At 38.2% G+C, this 25,784-nt stretch overlaps 1 long non-coding RNA gene across 1 annotated transcript; it reads right to left on the reverse strand.

Annotated features, from left to right (window-relative positions):
* Positions 1-9,126: 9,126 nt before the first annotated feature.
* LOC121370045 lies at positions 9,127-18,555 on the reverse strand. Its single transcript, XR_005957656.1, has 2 exons — positions 18,430-18,555; positions 9,127-9,727 (listed from the first exon to the last, which is right to left on the reverse strand). It is a non-coding gene; the product is annotated as an uncharacterized LOC121370045 (long non-coding RNA).
* Between the last annotated feature and the right edge of the window lie 7,229 nt (positions 18,556-25,784).

Below are 25,784 nucleotides of genomic sequence, written 5' to 3' on the forward strand. Positions count from 1 at the left end.
TTTTACAGGGACCGTGGACCAGGGGGGACCACAGAGGCCATCTCCCTGCCCTACTTTCCCCAGCTATTGTGCTTAGGAGGATGGAAATGCTGTATTTGAATACGTGAAATTCAAAATGTTATTGGGGTGAGCATGCTCCTGAATCCCCCTTAGCAGATTCTATCCCTTTGGTCCTTCAAATTTCCATCTCTTGTGTCATAACACAGACAGGGGGCAGGATTTAGCTCAGTTGGTTGAGTGCTCGCTTGAGGTACATGCATTGCAGGATCGAACCACCTCGGTGGATCCATTCAGCTGATTGGGTTTTTTCTCGTTCCAACCAGTGCACCACAACTGGACAAAGGCCATGGTATGTGATTTCCTGTCTGTGGGAAACTGCATATAAAAGATCCTTTGCTGCATTAGGAAAACTGTAGCTTGTTTCCTCTGATGACTACGAGTCAGAATTACCAAATGTTTAACATTCAATAGCCGATGATTAATTAATCAATGTGCTCTAGTGGTGTCGTTAAACAAAACAAACTTTGTAGGCCCTGCTCTATAATAGTCTGGTGAGTAGTAAATGGCAAAAATATCGGTATGTTGTAATTATCTTTCATTTAAATAACATATAAATCTTGTGGGGAGTCAGTTTTGTAAGCCTGTGTACTGTTTGCCAATTCATTTAATTTATTAATGGACCGGCCTCGGTGGCGTCGTGGTTAGGCCATCGGTCTACAGGCTGGTAGGTACTGGGTTCGGATCCCAGTCGAGGCATGGGATTTTTAATCCAGATACCGACTCCAAACCCTGAGTGAGTACTCCGCAAGGCTCAATGGGTAGGTGTAAACCACTTGCACCGACCAGTGATCCATAACTGGTTCAACAAAGGCCATGGTTTGTGCTATCCTGCCTGTGGGAAGCGCAAATAAAAGATCCCTTGCTGCTAATCGGAAAGAGTAGCCCATGTAGTGGCGACAGCGGGTTTCCTCTCAAAATCTGTGTGGTCCTTAACCATATGTCTGATGCCATATAACCGTAAATAACAGGATTTGGCTCAGTCGGTTGAGTGCTTGCTTGAAGTGCTTGAGTCACAGGATCGAACCATCTCGATGGATCAACTGATTGGGTTTTTTCTGGACTCTCTGTTCAGGAGAGTGAGTGAATGTTTAGGTGTAAGTAGTTAGTGACAGAGAATGAATGAATGAATGTTTAACGACACCCCAGCACGAGAAATACATCGGCTATTGGGTGTCAAACTATGGTAATGCAAACAATAAAGTGATGATCAACATCAATATAAAAATTCAAGTTTTAAATAAAAACAGTGTAAAGAACTGTGCAAAAATAGAAATATCACAGATAGATACTGACGTTTATTAAAAATTCCAATTGTATCTCGAAGAAAACAATGGGATTTGTGCTGTATTGGCCATTCTCAAAGAGAATGTTACAGCCCTGCACCATGGTGAGGTTACAGCACACGCAGGGGGGTGTCAGAGAAGTCAGTGTAGTGGTCTTACACCTACCCAATAAATCAGTAAACTTGTCCTGGATGGGAGATGAACCCAGTACCTATCAGCCTCAAGTCCAATTGTTTAACCATTACCCACAGGCAGAACCGACAGGATTGATCCTACAACCCTTGACACCTGAGGCACATTATGTGGCACCGAGATAAGTCCCACTTCACAGTATTAAGAGCCACATGTAGCACCAGGATAAACCAACACAAACTATCCCAGTTATATAACGACAAAATCCCTTACATTAGTCCAGGTAAAACTTATATTACCTGTCACTCTGGCAGGTGGTAATCAGCCTTGTTTTACCCATTTGTCCCTCAAGACGTGATAGCTATCAGTGAAGTCTGAATTGTCCTGGTTAGCCGCTATCTATATCCCGAACGCAAACATTGGCACGCTCTTTAATTAGTTGGCCTAGCTAAGCACTGTGTACTAATTGTTGATTGGGGTGATAGGAAAATGAGAAAGAATTATTGCATGGCAACAAATGTTTGATCTTCCCTGGGGATATCTGCTTAAGTCTTAAGACAGGACCACAGAAACGTGACAGGTAAACAACACATAATACATCTACCTTGGTGCCTGATTGCTTTTGATCTGCCAGTCCTCTTGACATTATTGTACTGAGAGAGTAACAAAGACCATGAACAAATGACATAGTTGCTCAATTAAGAAGGAAAACAATGCATGATTCTTATACATTGAGAAAATAAATGACAGAAAAAAAAGTCAATATTGTAAGGTGTTTTTTGTTGTTGTTTTAAATTACCTATAATCAAATTTTGATGATACGTTTTGTGGGTAGTGATTTAACAATCATGTGAACAAACATTCTTTGTGTTTATAATAAGAAAGATTTTATCTACAAATTGCTTTTTGTGAAATGTCTATAAAGTGATTAAACAGAGGGCATGTGTGTGTATATATATATATATATATATATATATATATATATATATATATATATATATATATATATATATATATATATATATATATATATATACATGTTTTTATACATTTATAATAGACAAAAATCAACCTCCACAAAAAGGATTTGAACCAGGAACTCCCTCTATGAGAATCCAGCACTAAACATGTTGTGTGACTATGCCATTTATTGAGTATATGTACTGGTAACCCAGTGGGTAGTTGAGTAGGAAGAACATGCGTTCATAGTCCCTAAAATGAATCTATGCAAGTGACAACCGAGTGTAGCACGAGACTTAAAGGTATATTTTGTTGTGTTCTATAGCTATAGCTATAGATATCTTTCATCATTTAGTGTCTGAAATAAGTGACTTTCAGGGCCTTATTTGATTGAAATCTTTATGAAACATCAACTTTGCCAGTTGGAGGATCATCCTTCCCTCCCAAGTAACGGCTTGTCAAGCAGATTCTTTACAAATTCTTAAAAAAACCCTCTAAAAGTTCTTTCGTATTATTTATGCTTGGTGGTTAATGTTAATACTGAGGTTTCTTTTAACTCTGTATTGTTACGTTTTTCAATTGTGGTTGTATTTTCTCCCTCAATTGCGGTTTGAGTAAGAAGCAAGGTGCCAGTTTCTTCAAACAAAATTACAATATGTCTGCCACATTAGTGTTTATGAACGGGGATCATTACGCACTGGGCAGGAGAATAAAAGTTTTCAATAAACAAGGAACAACACTTCATTCAATGAGTATTCAAGTTGTGTTTCATTCATTCATCTCGCACAGAGTCGGGACCACGCTTTGGGCAAGTTTGTTGAATCACATCCTGTCTTTTGAGACGAACATTAAAAAAACCTCGGGTCCATGTTGAATAGGCTGACACACAATGGCCTCCACATCCCCTGCTCATGCACGATTACACCGCCAAAATGAAATCCACATCATGGCCAGTTGCTAGGCGATCAGACTCCCCGTTACACCACTTGCTGTTAATTTTCAAATCTAAATTGAATTTTTTTGTTGAGATTGAAGATGGAATAAGCCAGGGATTAAGGCTTGCTTGATTACTCTACAAGATTTGTTGCAATAATATTGACAAAAACTGCTTTATGCATAAATTACTGAGTTATTAGTCCCGGGATGGAAATGTTAGAATGGCTCCAGCATCTTGTTAAAACACAAACAATGCAAGCCGTTCTGTCATTCAGAGAGTCACAAAAAGACCTTTCATTTTCTCATTTTCAACTTTGATTAATAATAATTATATGCATAAATTTTCCTATGTTTGGGATGTGTCAGTGAGTTTATTAATAGATGACATGTGGCTATTTTTGGAAGCTATTTTACGTCTAGAATTGCTACCAGTATCTACTTGGTACTGACTGGGCTATAGAACTTCCAAGGCCTGTGGGTCATGACATTGGAACATGCATACTGAAACACTATAAAACTGATTTGATTAAACAGTTACCTGCCTTTAAAAATTAAATGCCTGATAAACAAGATATGATATTGTTTTAAATAAAAAAATTGGTACTATATTATATAAAAAAATTTTTTTTTTAAATGTAATACACTTCTTCCAGTTGGCTTATCCTGTGATATGATTGCCCTTTTAACTTTTGGCTTTTTACCGGAACTGTTTCTATCTTTTATCTTGCTTTTGAACGCTGCAGTTTTCTGCTGATTATGTTAATATTATATTAACGAAACAGTGAACAAATTCAGTGATTGAGACAGAAACTTTTTTTTAATTTCTTTTAAGTCAGAAATTCAAAGATTTAACTTCCTTCCTTCATTTCATTTCAACTTATTTTCATGCTTATATCCAATTAAGGTTAAAGCACGCTGTCCTGGGCACACACCTCAGCTGTCTGGGCTGTCTGTCTAGGACAGTGGGTTAGTTGTTAGTTGGTTAGTGGTTAGTGAGAGAGAAAAAGGTCTTGCTCTGGATTGGAGCCGGTACCGAGCTGTGAACCCTGTACCTACCAGCCTGTAATCCAATGGCTTAACCACTGCACCACCGAGGCCAGTTTTTAACTTATTGTTATATTTTAAATTCTTTAGGTGTAGGTTAGTGTGTGAAATGACTAAGACTATGACAAACTGTTATTCTTCCTCCTCTTAACACCTCCCCATCATAGACAAACTGAACAGTTACTTCCCTTAGTGTATGTATCCCAGTAGACTGAGCTGCACATCACTTCTAATAATACAAATAGAAATTCCAAATACTGGTACTCTGTCAATTAAACATGTTATCATTATATATTACTTCATGTAATAAATAAAAGTTATCGGTGGATTAGTATTAGTTAAACAAAGTAAAGTTTGTTTTATTTAACGACGCCACTAGAGCACATTGATTTTTTATTTTATCATCGGCTATTGGACGTCAAACATATGGTCATTCTGACACTGTTTTTTTTAGAGGAAACCCGCTGTTGCCACATAGGCTACTCTTTTATGACAGGCAGCAAGGGATCTTTTATTTGCGCTTCCCACAGGCAGGATAGCACAAACCATGGCCTTTGTTGAACCAGTTATGGATCACTGGTCAGTGCAAGTGGTTTACACCTACCCATTGAGCCTTGCAGAGTACTCACTCAGGGTTTGGAGTCGGTATCTGGATTAAAAATCCCATGCCTCGACTGGGATCCAAACCCAGTACCTACCAGCCTGTAGACCGATGGCCTAACCACGACGTCACCGAGGCCGGTATATTAGTTAAACAGTATTTAATACAATCAAATCATTGGGTATATGTGCTGTAAATCAGATTCTTTCCTTTGAGGTGAACTGTTTGGGAGCAGATCAAGTGAACATGTGTGACTATATGCCATAAAAATTGTTGGATTTTTCAAATTCTTCCTAAAAAATTAGTTTTGATGCAAAACCTTTTCTTTTACTATGACGAATAATAATGTCTTTCCTATAGTGACCAAAATACCCTGTAACATGACCAAATATACTGATGGAAAAAACATAAGGGAATGCATGGTATTTTAGACCAAATTTAATTCACTACTAGTTACTGTATAAAATACAGAGATATGATATAGGACTGACTGTCAGTCACACAGTTAACATACTGATACTGTGGATAAATGTTTTGGTTGCAGTCAATGCTGTAGATCCTGAAATTAACGCATCCTTAAATTAATGCGAGTGACGGTGGGAAGACTAAAATGAAACATAAAATTAATGCGAGTGGCCTCCCTTTGAAATATTACTTTTCTAACATATGTCTGTGTACTTTTCTGTTAAATCCGAGTTCAAGGTCTCTTCAATGAGATCAACTCACTAACATGTCTGTGCACACATCAATTACCCTGTTTAGTCCCTAGTGTTTTTGTTGAGATCAACTCAAAGCATATGTTTTTAGCAATCATTTACGTAATGTGTATATTTAGCTAAATGTATGTACTATTACAACTGTATCTTTATTTGTGAATGGTGATTTCAAAGTCATAATGAAAGAACAATTCACCCAGTGGGATGCCGACAAAGTTGCATCAAACTTGAACAGTAAAAACAAAGTAACCGTGGACCTCAGAATTAGCGTGCTAAAACACAATCACGCACGATGGATCGTGTTGGCTATTGACATGGCCTCAGACCACAATTAATTTCACTATATGTTTCTATATAGCCTTAGTGGCTATAACATTTTTATTAATATCAGCAGGCCAGTGAAGCTGTGTATGTACCTTTGCCTGCATGGGGGACACATACCCTGAAAAGGACAACCCCTGTTGTCCAGCTCTTTCTCCCAGCATATTGGTTTAAACAGACACACCCTCTAAACCAGGCCGGAGTACACCCATTTTACACAAAAAGCACTACTTTTGCATGGGCCGGAATTACCACAAACAAGTCTTCAATGTCAACAAGTTACACATGTTTACAAACTACATGCTATCCCCTGTCACTTCAGTCAAACAGTTGCCACTTCATAGCTGTCTGCCATGAAATAATCACAGTCAAACAGCAGACTACTTGCGCGGTCAAATTTCCGGATTTTGGACAACCAAATGGGAAGATAACTGTAATCTGAGGCCACATGGTGGCCAAAGACCCTGCAAACTTCACACGTGGCTGGCAGCTTGCTGAACTATTGGACAATTAGTCTGTCTCGCCTATGATGAATTGTTTTCCAGTTGTGTTTTATAAATATATTAGAATTTTAATCTTTGTTTTGTTTTAATAACATGGGGTACGTAGACAAAAACATAGAAATAAATGTGTCATATTATTAATGTGAATAACCCGATCTCGCATTTTTCACATTAATATTATGATCGCATTAATTTCAGGATCTACAGTATTTGGTTATTATTCATGTGTTCCCTAATTTCTTTCTGTCAGTATATTATGGAGTACGCACAATTGCTCACCGGACAATACCTCACTGGACAATAAAGTGAGAAATAGGACAATTGCTCACCACAATTGCTGATTTTTTTTATCAATAAAATTTTATTTTAGGTTGAAGTGTGTGTAAATGGTTGGGTGGGAGTGGGAATCTCTGATATTATCAGTGGGTATGGTAACCTCAGTTTATTAAACACCTATAAATAAAATAACAAAAATTAATTCTAAATCAGCTATATTTTAAACAAGTTCAGCAGATCAGTTCAATAGAGTAATGATTAAAGGCTAAAAAGTAACTCAAAAACTTTAATTAAGTGAATTGTGTAATTAACACAACTTTGAAGTTGTGCCTTTAGAAATTCTATGTTTTATGGTTTTTTTTATTAACAAAAGAAAAAATATCAAAGGTGACCATGATTACCTAACTCCAATGCCTTCTAAAAATTCTGTTATTTTTTATTAATAAAATAATAAATAAAATGTTATTAATAAAAAAAACCTAAAGGTGAGCAATTGTCCTATTTCTCACTTTATTGGTGAGCAATTGTCCAGTGAGCAATTGTCTGGTGAGATACTGTCCGGTGAGGTATTGTCCGGTGAGCAATTGCCCTACATTCGTATATTATACATACAGTGCAATGCAATCATGTTACTGAGACACCGCTTTAACAAAATGGATTCATGGATTGTTTTGAGTATGTAGTAAAAAGGCATTCTTTCTGTTAAATGTGCCCCACCCTGGGAATATTTGTGGATCTGCACCTAGTTTGTTTGGGACTGTGGAGGTAGTGGTAACTGTCTATGATAAGTAGAGGTCAGACTTTGTAGTTTGTCCCACATTGTTCTTAACCAGACAGACATGTAACGCCAGTGCACCGTTGGTCAACAGGCGATGTCTACCCACATTTCATACACGATTATTATAACTGGTCATACCACACTACAGTCAAACCTGACTAAACAGCCACCTGTGTTAAACACACACCTTTAGCAGACAACCATCTGTCATAAGAGGCCATCTTACTATTAACATAAATCCTGAACTAGTACAACCTAACCTGTATTAAACAGCCACCTGTGTTAAGAATCCACTTTTTAATACTATATGGTAGGTGTCTGTTTAACACAGGTTTGACTGTATTATTGTTTGCAGCTCTTGGTCATACGATATAATACCCCAACATTACAATGGTGAGTGGTCTGAGCTGACCAGCTGACCATTGTCCAGCCAGATTTAAGAGATTATTGTTACGTCTGCTGGTCATATGACATATTTCATGTTATGTAAATCTGTGCTATAAATATTCTAATGGATGTTACATGGCACATTCCATAGACATCACTAGCAAGTTTACGAAAGTTGTAAAATTTTATTATTAAAATGCTTTTTTTTGCAAAGTAAAAAACCTGAAATTAAAAAAATATATATATATATATCCATAATTGGATCCTGTGATCCCATATTATGATGCAGCTGTATTTAAGTTAGAAAATGTATTTATGATTCAAAAATAGGTAACAACAATTGTTATAAATTGACTGTAAATGGGGATAGAACTTCAGACACATTCTCTGATTGGGTTTTCTCCCATCCCAACCAGTTCCCATGACTAGTATATCAAAGGTCTTGATATGTGCTGTCCTGTCTATGGGAAAGTGCATGTAAAAGATCCCTTTCTGTAAATGGAAAAAAGTATCATGTTACATCTAAGACTACTTAAGTAAAACAATTACCAAGTGTTTGACATCCAATAGCTGATCATTAATAAATCAATGTGCTCTAGTGGTGTCGTTAAACAAAACAAACGTAAACCATTATACATTACCAGGTAAGACTACTTAAGTAAAACAATTACCAAGTGTTTGACATCCAACAGCCGATGATTAATACATCAATATGCTCTAGTTGTGTCGTTAAACAAAACAAACCGGCCTCACTGGCGTCATGGTTAGGCCATCGGTCTATAGGCTGGTAGGTACTGGGTTCGGATCCCAGTCGAGGAATCGGATTTTTAATCCAGATACCAACTCCATACCCTGAGTGAGTGCTCCGCAAGGCTCAATGGGTAGGTGTAAACCACTTGCACCGACCAGTGATCCATAACTGGTTCAACAAAGACCATGGTTTGTGCTATCCTGCCTGTGGGAGCGCAAATAAAACTTAAACCATTATACATTAGTGGTTGAAATACCATTATCCACTATCTCATTTCTCTCAGATATATAATAATATTAATATGTGAAACACAAAGTATGTACTAAACGCATGCTATAGGAAATTAACCATTCTCTAAAGCAGTACCAACAAGAGGAATAATGTAATTTATTTTATTTACAACTAATATTCAAGTACATTGTCCTGGACACACAAATCATCTTATCAATCTTGCTTCTATCACATCCATCTACTACTTTCAATTTCCGGCAACCTATCTTTTTATACAACTTCCTGCAAACGGGAAAATATATATCATGGCCTTTCATCATGGCTCACTCTTGTATCTTTGTGAATTTCCTCCGCTTTTTTTTTCTGAAGTGGATAAACTGGTTAGTTGTTTTCTGATTTTTGTGGTAGATCATGGAAGTGTGGGAAGTTCTGCCAAATCTGTCTCGGTTTCCCCATACTCCTGTGACTTGTCCCACCACCAAGGCATGGCCATCTGGTCAGTTACACTGACTGTGTTTTATGATGACAAATGTCCTTTCATCACAAGCCTTGATCTTGTAAGATGGTGTAAACTTGTAAAGAGTTGCACTTCCATCCCATTGACTGTCAGCATTTCCTGGGCTGGTGGGCTTCTCACCTAGTTGTCAGGACTCCAGACACCGGCCCAGACTCAGTTGCCTGCCATTACATCACTAATATGTGGGTGGGGATTAAACTCCTCCATAAATCACAGCAGCACCATCTGCACCTGCAAAGAGTGTCACAGATCTGGAATTAGTTTGGTTTGAAAAACCCCCACTTTTATTTCATAAAATAACTAATTCTCTCTCTCTCGCTCTCGCTCTCTCTTGCTCTCTCTCTCTCACTCACACACACTTTCTGTCTCTCTATCCCTCACACACCTACCCACTCTCTCTCTCTCTGTCACTCACACACTCTTTCTGTCTCTCTATCCCTCACACACCCACTCTCTCTCTATCTCTCTCTCACTCACTCTTTCTGTCTCTCTATCCCTCACACCCACTCTCTCTATCTCTCTCCCTCCCTCTCTCTCCCTGTCTCTCTCTCCCTCCCTCTCTCCCTCCCTCCCTCCCTCTCTCTCTCTCTCTCTCTCACTCTCTGTCTCTCTCCCCCCCTCCCTCTCTCCCTCCCCCTCTCTCTCCCTCCCTCCCTCTCTCCCTCCCTCCCCTCTCTCTCCCTCCCTCCCTCCCTCTCTCTCCCTCCCTCCCTCTCCCTCCCTCCCTCCCTAACAATGGCTTAACTAAGACAGGTTGTTGATACTGTGTTTCAGTATGACTGATGATTTAATTCATTTATTTATAGATAGTTTTTTAACTTATATCCAATTATGGTTGAAGCATGCTGTCATGGGTACACACCTTGGTTATTTGGACGGTCAATGTAGTGGCCTTAAATTTACCCACTGGGTAGAAGCCAGTACTGGGATGCGAACACAATACCTACCAGCCTTAATTCTGATATCTTAATCACTATACGGGTTGTGACTGATGGAGGATATACCCATCAGAAAGATGTCTGTGTGCTGCTCTGTTATGTAATCATAGACATGTTAACTCATTAGCCAGCTCTGGTAGGTGATTATAGGTAATTAGTCAGTGGGGGAGGGCCCTGCACCTTGCATTGTACTCATCTGTGAAGTGCCAGGATTGTCTCAACAGTCATTACCAAGTTGGCACCTCCCTGGGGCTGAGTCTCTGCAAGACACATCTCTTGTCTTTTGTCTTCAACCTAGCACATTAGTTGCATGTGTTAATAGGGCAAATTTACTTTAAACATACGCATTTTACTCAGAGTCAGAGGCTAAATCCGAGGTGGGCGTGTAAATAGAGTTCCCATCCATTTTACTCTGCATATGCTAATGAATTACATGTATTTCCTTATGTGAAAATGTTAAACTATTTTAATACAAGAGAGAAACTAATGGCAGTGGTAGTGCTTATGATAGTATTAAAGTGACAGACCCTAGTTTTTAAACACCATGACACATTTTCTACTGTTAAAACCATTTTTGATAACTTAAATTAGAAGTACTTACATTTTATTATTTAGAATATTCATTTTCGTACCCATGAAGTGGATCTGGTCAACCAGGTTTTTGCAATACTCCAAAATGCAGCTTTCTAAAATTCTAAAAACTCATGTTTGTCTGAGAAGTAATGGTTATCGAGACAAGCTCTAGTTATTTTTAGACGGTATTTTCCAGTTTAAACATCGCAGACTTTAGCTTCTCTCTGTTATAACCATATCCAAATGTGTGTTGCATGTTTGTAGATTAACTAAACTTGGTGTCCATTTTCACAGGCTGAATCTAGGGTCTGCACCTTTAACAGTGTACTAAGGGTAATAACTGCATCACAATAAGTCATACACATTTTGCATCCTGTTCCGTATGTGCAATGTCTATATGCAATAAAGTTTTTATCTTTTATCTTTTATCTTTTTTCTTGGAAGCAGTCAGTATAACATTTAAAATTGTCAGGTTTTGAACCTACAGCAACCATAAGTAGACAATAATTCTGAAGACACTGATGTATGCTAATACAGTTAGCAGTAGCAAACAAACTGTATCTTCATTTGGCAGTCGACTAATATTTTATAAATATGACTGAACAATAATGTAAAAGTATATTAAAATATAAACCTATGTTTTGTACTATGATTATAATCAATATAAATATATATGGTATAAATATATTGTTTTACTTTACCACACATTGATTATTATATTTTATTTTATATAATGCTATTCACCATTTCATTGTAGATACAGTATTTTATATACATAACACAAATGGTTGAATTTAACCTCTTCAAGTTTGAAATCTGTCTGTGTATCATAAATGCATATATATATATATATATATATATATATATATATATATATATATATATATATATATATACTAAAACGCAAAAGAAACGCAGGTTCTCATTAAATTGGATATAAAATATTAAAAAAACAAAACAAAATGAAGATTTCAACATTTATTTTGGAGCTACACCAATTCGGCACACATTGGTGTTGGAAATTTTTGATTGAATTCCTTTTTGGCTATTGTTTCATGTCATAAAGTAGGGTGGGGGTCCATGTTAAAAATGTGAAAGAGACGACCTGTAGCATTGTCAAAGTCAGTATCGCGTGTGACCACCCTGGGCATTCAAACAGGCAGTGCAACGTCTCCTCATTGAGTTGACAAGCCGTTGAAAGAATGCCTGAGGGAGTGAGTTCCATTCATGGACCAATGCTGCCTCCAGCGCCTGCATATTCTGAGGTTGTCCGCGAGCCTGAAGGCGACGTCCGATTTCATCCCAGACGTGTTCGATAGGCGCCATGTCCGGTGATAAGGCTGGCCACGGCAACGTTGGGATGTTGTGCTGAGCCAGCAACGCCTGTGTTGCCCTGGCAGTGTGCGGCCTGGCATTGTCTTGCTGCAGCAAGCGCACACGTGGGTGAGCGGCAAAGAAGGGAACGACGTGATTGTTGATGACGTCATTTTGGTACACGGCGGCATTAACGCGTTGTCTGAACACATGAAGTTGTGTTCTGTGGTTGAATGAGAACCCACCCAACACCATCACACTACCCCCGCCCCATCGGTCGGCCTGCAGAACGCAGCAGTCGGAGTAACGTTCATGTCGACGTCGCCATACTCGGATTCGGCCATCAGCGTTGGAAAGATTGTAACGGCTCTCATCAGTAAACAGAACTTGTTGCCACTGGCCACGTCGCCATCTTTGATGTTGTTGTGCCCACTGTTGACGTTGTTGGCGGTGCCGAGGGGTCAATATTGGTCCCACATAAGGACAGCGGTTACGGAGTCCTGCTGCCCTCAGACGGCGTCGGACGGTATCGGCGGACACTGGACCACGTGGACCACGCACCTGGTGAGCGGTGTTAGCTGCTGGCAGCATCCGATTCCTAAGGTGGGTCACCCGGATGTACCGGTCTAGGGCTGCGGTTGTCACCCTCGGGCGGCCGGTGCGTGGTCGATCGTTCACAGATCCAGTGATTTGGTGACGTTGAGAAAGGCGTGCGATTGTCGAAACATGACATCCCAATTGTCTGGCTACAGCAGTACGGGTCTGTCCGGCTTGCAACATCCCGATGGCCATCCCTCGCTGGAGTTGCGTCAGTCGCGGCATTTTTAAAATGTGATTCTGTTGTCTGTCACTACTCAAATTGAATTTATGCGATTAAATCCAGGTGTGTAGGCTTTATAAGCATTTCAATGAGTGTGTTTGCACTGGATTCATGATACGGATGATCCAGCACGTGCAAACAACGTGTTTTGAGAATTCGTGACGTCACACAGGTAATGAAATTGACACGCAGGTGGGACTGCGGTGTGGGTGTGTGCCATGTCCTTTAACACAGTTGAGGTTCAATTCCACCAAAGATACTGCTTTACAAAGTGCAATTCTTTCGCATTTTCAGGACCTGCGTTTCTTTTGCGTTTTAGTATATATATAGCGAGAGAGAGAGAGAGAGAGAGAGAGAGAGAGAGAGAGAGAGAGAGAGAGAGAGAGAGAGAGAGAGAGAGAGAGAGAGAGAGAGAGAGAGAGAGAGAGAGAGAGAGAGAAATGTTTTATTTAACAATGCACTCAACACATTTTATTTACGGTTATATGGTGTCAGACATATGGTTAAGGACCACACAGATTTTGAGAGGAAACCCGCTGTCGCCACTTCATGGGCCACTCTTTCCGATTAGCAGCAAGGGATCTTTTATTTGCGCTTCCCACAGGCAGGATAGCACAAACCATGGCCTTTGTTGAACCAGTTATGGATTACTGGTCGGTGCAAGTGGTTTACACCTACCCATTGAGCCTTGCAGAGCACTCACTCAGGGTTTGGAGTCGACTGGGATCCGAACCTAGTACCTACCAGCCTGTTGACTAACCACAATGAAACCGAGGCCGGTAGAGAGAGAAAGAGAGAGACAGAGACACAGAGACAGACAGACAGAGAGACTGAATGAGAGACAGTGAGAATGAATGAATGAATGAATGTTTAACGACACCCCAGCACAAAAAAGTACATCAGCTATTGGGTGTCAAACTATGGTAATACAAACAAATAAAGTGCTGATCGACATCAATATAAAAATTCAAGATTTAAACAAAAACACAGTGTAAATTAAGAACCATGCAAAAACACAAATATCACAGATAGATACTGACTTTTATTCAAAATTTATTTGTGCTGTATTGGCCATTCTCGAAGAGAATGTTACACCCCTGCACCATGGTGAAGTTACAGCACGTGGAGGGGAAGAGACAGAGAGAGACAGAGAGAGAGACAGAGAGAGACAGAGATATTAAAATTGGCCCTTGCTCCCCTTACAAAAATCATGGAACCCCATTTCAAACTTCACCCTACAGGCATGGGCATTGACTGCATAGTTAGTGACAGATAAGTCAGTGTAGTGACCGATTGAGCTGTTAAAAACACTTTCTGGGTGGTATCCAGTACCAGGATGTGAACCCATTACCTACCAAAGGCTTAACAACTTCAGCACTGAGACCAGTCCAACAACACACCAAAATCATCTATTAAGTGTTGCACTAACCCGTGTGACATAACATGTTACTAACATGGCTAACTCACAGCTGTTGTATTGGGGCTCATTAACCCCTCGGTCTGTGAAGGAAGGCTCTGGTCCTCTGTACTGGAAAACAGGGCCAAATGGTCCCCCAGCTTTAATGACTATTAATTTACACCATGTCACTGCCTTCTTGGAGTGGATAATTACAGTAATAATCATAAAGCGTGGCACCTTGCCTCACTGCCAGCCACTAAAGTCAAGTGGTGTGCTGGTTTACCTGATGTAATCACAGACTGGTTAGTTCCATCCAGCCGCTCCACAGACACATTACAGTCAGACAGTGACTGTTCCAAACAGACCATGAGGAAGTGGATGCAATTAAATACTGTTGCCAAGCCTGACTTCTGACCGCTTCATTAGCCATACCAGGCCCAGCTATTGTTAGTGGGGGTGACAACGAGGTGTAAATCATACCTAGAAGGTGCAGCTTTCCTGTGACACCAGTACATTACAGACAGCCTGGAACCAGTCTGTAGATTCTGTAACAAATTTCTAACACTCATAACTCTTTGTTAAAGTTGTAATCTCACCACACCATATTATAACTTCATCTAGAAAAGCAAAATACAAACACAACTACAGTTTTAATAAACTCACTATAGTATGACATTTACTAATGAAAAATTAAGTCAACGGCAGTTTTACAATCACAATCTCACCTAACTATTGTATAACATAATTTACTAATGCAAAATACAAACAAAACTACAGTTTTAATAAACTCACAATCTCACCTCACCATATTATAACATTATTTACTAATGTAAATTAGAATCACACCTACAGTTTCAGTAATCTGACAATCTCACCTCACTATATTATGATATCATCTACTAATGTAAACACAACTATAATTTTAATAAACGTATGTGTTTACTACTATTGTCGGCCACCAACACTGAAGTATGTCAATTGTTTCTAAATGATTTGTAACACAAAACAGTGGAGTAGCTTGTGAGTGTCCTATGGAGAATAATACATGTTTATATGAACTAGATTAGCATGTATAGCTAAAGCATATTGAAGATACACATAACTGCATGTAATTGGATGGATTGTTAATGCTTTATGGTCGAAAATAAACAAAGTGATCCTGTACACAATACAATGCCTGTACACAGTCATAAACCAGGACCCAGTGCACGGAGAAGTCCTCAGTACAGTGGTAACAATAAAACATTTATAAAGATAAAGATACGTTCAGATTTATTGGAGAAAAAACCCACTTCACTAGAAATTGGTAGCAATAAAATAAAGAAAAGTACATGTGAAAATTGACAAAGTTTCAGAGAATGACAAGTTATTCAAGTGGGTGGGACGTAGCCCAGTAGTAAAGCATCCGCTTGATGCACGGTTGGTCTGGGATCGATCCCCATCGGTGGACCCATTCGGCTATTTCTTTCTCCAGCCAATGCACCACGATTGGTACATCAAAGGCGGCTAATCGAAAAGAGTAGCCCATGAAGTGGCAACAGCAAGTTTCTTCCTCAATATCTGTGTAGTCCTTAACCATATGACCGACACCATATGAATGTAAATAAAATATGTTGAGTGCATCGTTAAAAAACCCATTTCCTTCCATCCTTCCAATAGCCGATGATAAATAAATCAATGTGCTCCAGTGGTGTCATTAAACAAAACAAACTTTAAAGTTATTCAAGCAGCAATATAACGATAATAGCAAAACAAACTTTAAAGTTATTCAAGCAGCAATATAACGATAATAGCAAAACAAACTTTAAAGTTATTCAAGCAGCAATATAACGATAATAGCAAAACAGACTTTAAAGTTATTCAAGCAGCAATATAACAATAATAGCAAAACAAACTTTAAAGTTATTCAAGCAGCAATATAACGATAATAGCAAAACAGACTTTAAAGTTATTCAAGCAGCAATATAACGATAATAGCAAAACAGACTTTAAAGTTATTCAAGCAGCAATATAACGATAATAGCAAAACAGACTTTAAAGTTATTCAAGCAGCAATATAACGATAATAGCAAAACAGACTTTAAAGTTATTCAAGCAGCAATATAACGATAATAGCAAAACAGACTTTAAAGTTATTCAAGCAGCAATATAACGATAATAGCAAAACAGACTTTAAAGTTATTCAAGCAGCAATATAACGATAATAGCAAAACAGACTTTAAAGTTATTCAAGCAGCAATATAACGATAATAGCAAAACAGACTTTAAAGTTATTCAAGCAGCAATATAACGATAATAGCAAAACAGACTTTAAAGTTATTCAAGCAGCAATATAACGATAATAGCAAAACAAACTTTAAAGTTATTCAAGCAGCAATATAACGATAATGGCAAAACAAACTTTAAAGTTATTCAAGCAGCAATATAACGATAATAGCAAAACAAACTTTAAAGTTATTCAAGCAGCAATATAACGATAATAGCAAAACAAACTTTAAAGTTATTCAAGCAGCAATATAACGATAATAGCAAAACAAACTTTAAAGTTATTCAAGCAGCAATATAACGATAATAGCAAAACAAACTTTAAAGTTATTCAAGCAGCAATATAACGATAATAGCAAAACAAACTTTAAAGTTATTCAAGCAGCAATATAACGATAATAGCAAAACAAACTTTAAAGTTATTCAAGCAGCAATATAACGATAATAGCAAAAGAAAGGAAAGTAACATCCATTTACAGTGGGAGCTAATTTATACGTATGCATTTTTCACAGGTTTACAGTAGTTTGATATTTGTCTTTTAAGTACTTTAAAAATAAATGTTTGAATCTGTCCACCCATTCATCCTTCCATCTGTCCATCCATCCATTTATTCATATAAACATACATTCATTAATTCATGCATCCACACATCCACCCATCCATCCATCCATCCATCCATCTGTACATTCATTCATTCATCCATCCATCCATGCATTTAACTGTGCATTTATTATTTGATGGGTTTATCCAACCATCCATCTGTGCATCCATCCATCCATCAATTCCTCCGTCCGTATGTCCATCCATCCATCCATCCATCCATCTGTACATTCATTCATCTGTATATTCATTTATCCATCCATTAATCCACCCATCCATGCACATGTTTATCTATCCATCCTGTCTTTACAATATGTAGCTGAAACTGTATTTGTGAAAACCTGTTGCATATCACATATCAAAGCACATATCAAAGAAGAAACGAAATGTTGCATCACAAAAACATTTCTGTTGATTCTAGTTCACCTCATCAAGAGACAAAAACCAGAATTCAGACTGCTTTTCATCTTTCATCTCCATTAAGCTCTTCATTTACTTTATAAATCCCACCAAACTGCACTTGTAATGAAATGGAAAGTCCAGCCCTGTCTTATTTGAATGTTAGTTTTATTAGTTTGTGCAGCCTGCCTTAAAGGGGAAGCCAGGGATTGTCAGCTCATTACCCATACACAGGCCCCAATGTCTTATCTCCACTGATTACCTAACTGGTATTTATTGTAGTTTTTCTGCTTTTATATTGAAGTCCTGTTAGGCACAGCTTCTGCTTCCAATACCTTGCAGACCACACCAACTCCTGTAGCTGGACTGTGTAAGATTACGTAAAGTGTGTTTACTGTGGAAATGGAACCCTGCTTCCAATACCTTGCAAACCACACCAACTCCTGTAGCTGGACTGTGTAAGATTACGTAAAGTGTGTTTACTGTGGAAACGGAGCCCTGCTTCTCATTACCCCATGAATGGCCTTCACATTGTTACATCCAGCCCTGTCTGATGGAGGATAATTCCCGGTTACAACCTGTCACCTGTTTACCTAGCTTTTCCTCATCACCCAATTGTCTCACCTGACAGACAAGCCCACTTTCTTGGCCAACTTTTCTCCAGTAAAAGCAATTTTGTCTTGTAAATGTCGGTGATTGTTGTGAAGGTCTTTTGTTCTGGGGCAAGACAAAGGCTTGGTAACATTGCTGCACACCAACTGACCTGCCCAGTAATTGACACTTGTAGACCCCATGTAGAGAGAGGCACATCTTCCCCAATGGTCTCAAAACACACTGTATTATTTCATGTAAAGACAAGCAAATCTTCACCAATAGTCACAATACATTATTCTTATTTCATGCTTGACCAAAGACCAAATTTTGTCAAGTAGTTCTGCATTGATAGATTTTGTGTCACTAATAAGGTGAAGGCAAATTAGCAAGAAACTAATTCTCTTAAAGGTTTTTTCTTCTTTTCACCATCCACTTGTGTTATAGTACTGCACTGATGAATTTTATATTACCATAGGCGTACGGGCTCCCATAAAAGGACAGGCTGTTTTTTGCCTGAATTAAATGAAAATGCCCGAATCTGCATAACAACATTTATTCATATTAGCATTACTGTTGAACAACTATATAGAGTTGCAAACGAATCACTACACATTTTTACATGGATTGTACAACTAATTTTTCTGAATTAAATGAAAATACCGAAATCTGGAAAACAACATTTATTCATATTAGCATTACTGTTGAACAACTATACAGGGTTGCAAATGAATCACTACACATTTTTACATGGACTATACAACTAATTTTGCTGGTAGAATGATGGAAATACCTGGTCAAAAGGTCTTAGTTTAGCACATTGTGCCCGAATATCTCTATCATTTTTGCCCGAATTTGAGGATTTGCTCCAGCACTAGGGGGACAGTAGCTGTCCCTACCCCATCTCATAGGCTTGTATGTATTACTAATGTAATAAAAGAAAACAACAGAAAGTATCTAATGTCCATTAGTTTTTATTTGCTTGTTAACAGTCAGCTAGTATTCAGTTTATGTTAATGAATGTGATGATTGCACTGTTTTCCTGTTCAGGCAAATTTTAAGGTTTTTAAAAATGTAATTACATATTACTCCAGTTAGTGTTTTACAAGTGACTGCATAAAATGTTGCACTGTGTAGCTATAGAACAAAACCTTTGGTTTACAGCTGATTTGTTAAATGTTGTGATATGTACCATTCTGCTCATACAACAAGTAGTGTTTTACAGCTGTTTTGTTATGGATAATAAGTATGCATGTGCTGTGTTACCCATAAAACACCCAGTATTTTACAACTAAATTGTCAAAGATGATGACACTGCCTATAAAATATCCACTCAGATATGAGAGTGAAATGTGTTTCAACTATGATAAAATATGCTCTTTAAAAAGTATATTTAATAGAAACTAAACTATATAAATGAGTGTAATTTAAAAAAAATTAAATACTATAATTAAAAGAGTTTTTACTTTTATGAAAATTGTTCTTGTTATATAATATATACTAGATCTAAGAAAATCTTGAGTGAAGACAATTATTACTAGTTGTAATGAAATATGTTCCTGAGACATCCTGTTAAATTAAAACTGGACTACACTGAGATAAACCTACAGGTAGTTGTTTAGTGACCTTCAGTCAGCTGTCTGCATGACGAGATGTCTGGACACCACCAGCCAGTGGTCTGATCCGCCAGATAACAGCACTTGACCAGACACACTGGGTATTAGACTGTGACTGTGAAAACAACCCAGAGCAGGGGGTAGGATACCCCCACCTCCCTTCCCCCCTAATGTTCCCCATACAGTCCTGTGATAAGCTGAAAGACAGTTTGTAAGCTGAGGTGTATATGTTTATAAGAAGGCACTCAGTGTTAATGAGTACTTGTTAATACAGGGAGCCGAGCAGATAACATCAAAGGGTCTTCTCCATTCTGTCTCCCTCTAAATAACCACAGGCTTTTGTCCAGTCTAAATACTTAATGACAGTATAACTCAATGATCTTTCTGGAATCACAGTTCAACAGGTTTGAAGATTCTCAAGGCTCAGTTAGGAGCCACTGAATTATTAAAGGAGGACAGCCAAACAAGATTTTGTGTTTAAATATCCACAAAAAACGTATTCTGGTTCAGTCAACCATTGTCTCATTGTCTGTCTTAGTGTCCAGAATTACCTGAAATATTTCAAATAATGCATTAAAATTAATTTAGTGCTCACTGATGCACAGTCTGTCTAGGATCAATCCCCATCGGTGGGCCCATTGGGCTATTTCTCGTACCATCCAGTGCTCTACAACTGGTGTAACAAATGCTATGGTATGTACTATCCTTTCTGTGGGATGGTGCATGTAAAAGATCCCTTCCTAGTAATTGAAAAGAGATGGGGGTGGTGGGGGATGTAGCCCATTGGTAAAGCATTCGCTTAATGTGTGGTCTGTCTAGGGTTGATCCCAGATGGTGGGCCCATTGGGCTATTTCTCATTCCAGCCAGTGCACCACACTTAGAATATCAAACGCTGTGGGATGGTGCATTTAAAAGATCCCTTGCTACTAATGGAAAAATGTAGTGGGTTTCCTCTTTAAGACAATATCAGAATTACTAAATGTTTGACATCCAATACCCGATGATTAATAAATTAATATGCTCTAGTAGTGTTGTTAAATAAAACAAACTTTAACTTTTGTTAACAGAGCAGCTGATGGAGAATTGGCAGAGGATTTCTTCTGTAATTATCCGTAACCACTTGTCTGATGCCATATAACTATTAAAATGTATTGAGTGTGTGAAATATTTCTTTCTTTCTTTTAAAGGCATACTGTCACGGATTTAAGGACCTTATTTCTCTAAAAATGGATAATAAATAAAAATTACATTAATTGTTGGAAACCAAATCTAGCTATCGCATCATCTTAACTGAACCATGATGGAGTGAAATCCATGTCATCCCTCTCGGCAATTTTAGTTTTTGGATTATGGACCATTGCCATAATTCAATTATTTTTACAAAATGTCATTAAAAAATGGAGTATAGCAGTTATGAAGATGGTTCAATAAAGTAAATTTAGGAACAAATCAATTTGTTTTTGTTCAGGTAATACTTTGTTAGACCATTAAATAGGTCAGTGGTCTGTGACAATATGCCTTTAATTTATATATTAAATAATCCTAAAAATAAGATAAAACAAAACTTTATGTTGACTGAATTTTAAAAAAAGTTTACTATTTCCAATATACATGATACTAAGCTAATGGCTAAATAATGGCAAATGTTTATTTTAATATTTTACATAAAATCATCAAGTTTGCATACTGCTTGTGTATACTAGATTTTCCTTTTGCTTAATAGTTGTGCACACAGCAGAAATGCTTGAAATATTTGAATGTAAGAACCAATTAAAGTGATGAAGATGTCTGGGGTTTAAAAAAATTAAACATATTATTTTTATATCAGTATACTAGTATATTATTCAGTTTTTCAAGCATGATGTCACTCGACTGGTTTTTTAAGCCTAAATACAGAATGTGTCTGCTCTTTTGAACTTTAGCATCAATGTCCATAGTTCATGTCGTGTTTACCACGCATTTGCTTTATTTACCACCATGTCTATTAGTACCGTTCCACGGCCCATCTTCCCATCACACAATTATGTATCCCAGTAAACAGTTTATACATAATTCACTGAGCCCAGTGTTTACCAGTGTGTTCGAGAGACCAGCTAGGCATCACTTAAACAAATCCCAGTCTCTGACAGTCCCTGACCACGTTGGCATCATCGTCTAGGTGACCTAGCCCAGACACTTGATTTAGTCCCCCAGTCAAGATGCTGCATCCAAAATATTTGCTCTTCAAATTTAGACAGTGGGAAAAACACAGCCGAGCACAATATGTGGTATTTTTTCGGTCTTTGTAAATATGTTGATTGTGAGCAAGCTGTCATAATGGCGAGGTGCGTGGATTTGGGCACATTATAAAACGTGTCGGTTGTGTTCACTCACACACTTTGCAGCTCATTGCCAGTGGTCAGCCAACAAGTCATACCTAATATCGTGGTGCGGTGTTTGTTGGGTAAATTTGGACTGTCGTATTTCAACTGGGAACAAGTCCTTGCAGAAACAGCCATAGCACACTTTTGAATTAAAGCTCTCGTGTTTTGTTTTCTCCCTGACTTATCTCTGAGGCTTACATACTGGTGTCATAATCAACATGCTGTATTAGCATAATGACCGGCCGCAGTTGAACCATCATAATGATTGGCCTCAGTGGGGTAGTGGTTACTTTGAGTTCAAAATATATCTTACTGTAAAGTGCCATTATATAAGAAGCACTTATCTGGAAATATACTATGAATGTGTCACTTCTTTTTATGAAAATAAGATTTGTAATGAGAATATTAGGATCATTTGCCTATAGAAAAGGCAGATTGTATTGGTCTTTGTTAACCTGGCTGCTGAAAACTAGTTTTAAAAAGTTGAATAATGTGCTGATTTTTCTAACGATAGAGCTAAAACTACTAGCTGGACCTGTGGTGCTGACAGTGCATAATGTACTTGAATACATGTGTTAAGGACAGGACCTGTGCTTATAACACATCACAATCTGGATTCAAATCTCTATGGCGTTGCAATGGCATTAAAGTCTCATTCTTGAGTTAGACTATAAACGTTTTATAAACACAGGGCCTGGTGCATAATATTTTCTTTTAGATTTTATGAACCGAAATTTCTTGTATTTTGAACTGACTGAAAGATAAAATTAAAATTGTATGGGTACCCCCTCTGGATCAACCACTGGTTGGATTTTGTACACTTTAACACATGAATCACCTATCTAGTGTATGCATCAAATAAATATGCATAACCACACACAAATGCAATTAGACCATTTTAAAATGGTCCAACTGACACTGCTGTATCCTGTTATTTTAACTTAGATCGTTGATCTATGCAAAGAACAGCATCTGATTTGTCAGGCTTAGTGGGACTTGATCAAACAGCCTCAGATTGGGAGAATGTGAGTGGAGTCATGCACCATCACAGTCCATCATTCAGTATGTGAGCAGGGATTTGCTTCCTGTGGTCACAGATTTATTTCCTGTCTGTTGATCCACCAGTTAGCATCTCTGATATGCTTGTTTAGACATTCCAAGGTCTCAGCTAGCTGCTCCAGTGGCCCTGGAGAGGTTGCAGTGATGTAATGGGTAATGGTATCATAAACAAAGGTGTCTGGTTTGGTCAGGGGACCAGTGGACTGGCAGAGTTCAGCCAACACCTCATCAACTACTCATCAGTGTAGTGTAACATTGCACCATACACCCTCCATCAGTTCACACACACACACAGACTCTCTCTTAATGGTACAGTGTCTACCAGCTGGGTTTAATTCTAATGTAAGGACCATTGAATTATTTTAATTTCCAATCAGTATAAAGACAATGTCATGTGCTGTCCTGTTTCTGTCTTGGAAGGAGAAGCTGGCCCATGCCGGAGCCTGCACCCATGACAGGCGTGCACTACAACAACTTGCTCTGAACACGCACATTAAATTATTTCCTTCTCCTCTGCTGTCCTCTTTGTTTCCTCCTGTCTTGGAAGGAAGGGCTGGCTCAAGCTGGAATCTGTGCCCAAGACAGGCATGCACTACAACAGCTTGCTCTAAATGTGAACGTTAAACCATTTGTCTTGTCTTGTTTGTGGAAAATGGCCATTCAACTCTGTTTATTCTGTTTAGTTGCATAATATATGTAACATCTGTGATTTGTATGTTCTCTAACATAATATGTATGTATTTTGTATTATTGTGTATCAGGGGTGGGACATAGCTCGCCCGATGAGCGATCGATCTAGGATAATATGTATGTATTTTGTATTATTGTGTATCAGGGGTGGGACATAGCTCACCCGATGAGCGATCGATCTAGGATAATATGTATGTATTTTGTATTATTGTGTATCAGGGGTGGGACATAGCTCGCCGGATGAGCGATCGATCTAGGATAATATGTATGTATTTTGTATTATTGTGTATCAGGGGTGGGACATAGCTCGCCCGATGCGCGATCGATCTAGGATAATATGTATGTATTTTGTATTATTGTGTATCAGGGGTGGGACATAGCTCGCCCGATGCGCGATCGATCTAGGATAATATGTATGTATTTTGTATTATTGTGTATCAGGGGTGGGACATAGCTCGCCCGATGCGCGATCGATCTAGGATAATATGTATGTATTTTGTATTATTGTGTATCAGGGGTGGGACATAGCTCACCCGATGAGCGATCGATCTAGGATAATATGTATGTATTTTGTATTATTGTGTATCAGGGGTGGGACATAGCTCGCCCGATGCGCGATCGATCTAGGATAATATGTATGTATTTTGTATTATTGTGTATCAGGGGTGGGACATAGCTCGCCCGATGAGCGATCGATCTAGGATAATATGTATGTATTTTGTATTATTGTGTATCAGGGGTGGGACATAGCTCGCCCGATGCGCGATCGATCTAGGATAATATGTATGTATTTTGTATTATTGTGTATCAGGGGTGGGACATAGCTCGCCCGATGAGCGATCGATCTAGGATTGATCCCCGTTGGTGGACCCATTGGGCTATTTCTCGTTCCAGCCAGTGCTCCACAAATAGTGCAATAAAGGCTGTAGTATGTACTATCCTGTCTGTGGAATGGTGCATATAAAAGATCCCTTGCTGCTAATTGAAAAGAGTAGCCCATGAAGTGGCGACAACAGGTTTTCTCTGTCAATATCTGTGTGGTCCTTAACCATATGTCTGACGCCATATAACCGTAAATAAAATGTGTTGAATGCATTGTTACATAAAACATTTTCCTTTCTTATTGTGTATCACTGTGGACAAAGTATCAGAATTTTCATTGAATGTAACTAATTTCCAAAACATGATGACAGACCTTGTACCTATTTTATAATCTGAACTTTTCTTCATCTTCACCCACCAGTTTAACTGTACAGCTTTCAAAACTGAGTTTTACAGCCTTGTTTTAGCCCACTGAAAATACACATTAAATAATTAAATTTCTGTGATATTTATTACAATTTAAAGCCATCTCATTGGTCCAGCCATAGCAATGTAATTTTATTTATTTTCAGTGACTATAAAAATTAAGTCGTGAAGGAACGTCACATAAGATAATGTCACTTAATGTTACAACTTGTATTACTCAATGCTATTATTCTAGGGCCAAAAAAGAATTCAAAATAAAATATGATCTTGTCTGTGTGTTTTTTTGTAACAATGTTTCAAATTTAATTATAAAGATTGTCTCTTATTTCTCTTAGGTTTATCTTGGTATAAACAAAACAGAAGTATGGCGAACTTTTGTGTGAATGGTATCGCCCACTCACATAGTTTGTG

Source organism: Gigantopelta aegis, chromosome 4 (assembly GCF_016097555.1).
Source record: "Gigantopelta aegis isolate Gae_Host chromosome 4, Gae_host_genome, whole genome shotgun sequence".
Taxonomy (NCBI): Eukaryota; Metazoa; Mollusca; class Gastropoda; order Neomphalida; family Peltospiridae; genus Gigantopelta; species Gigantopelta aegis.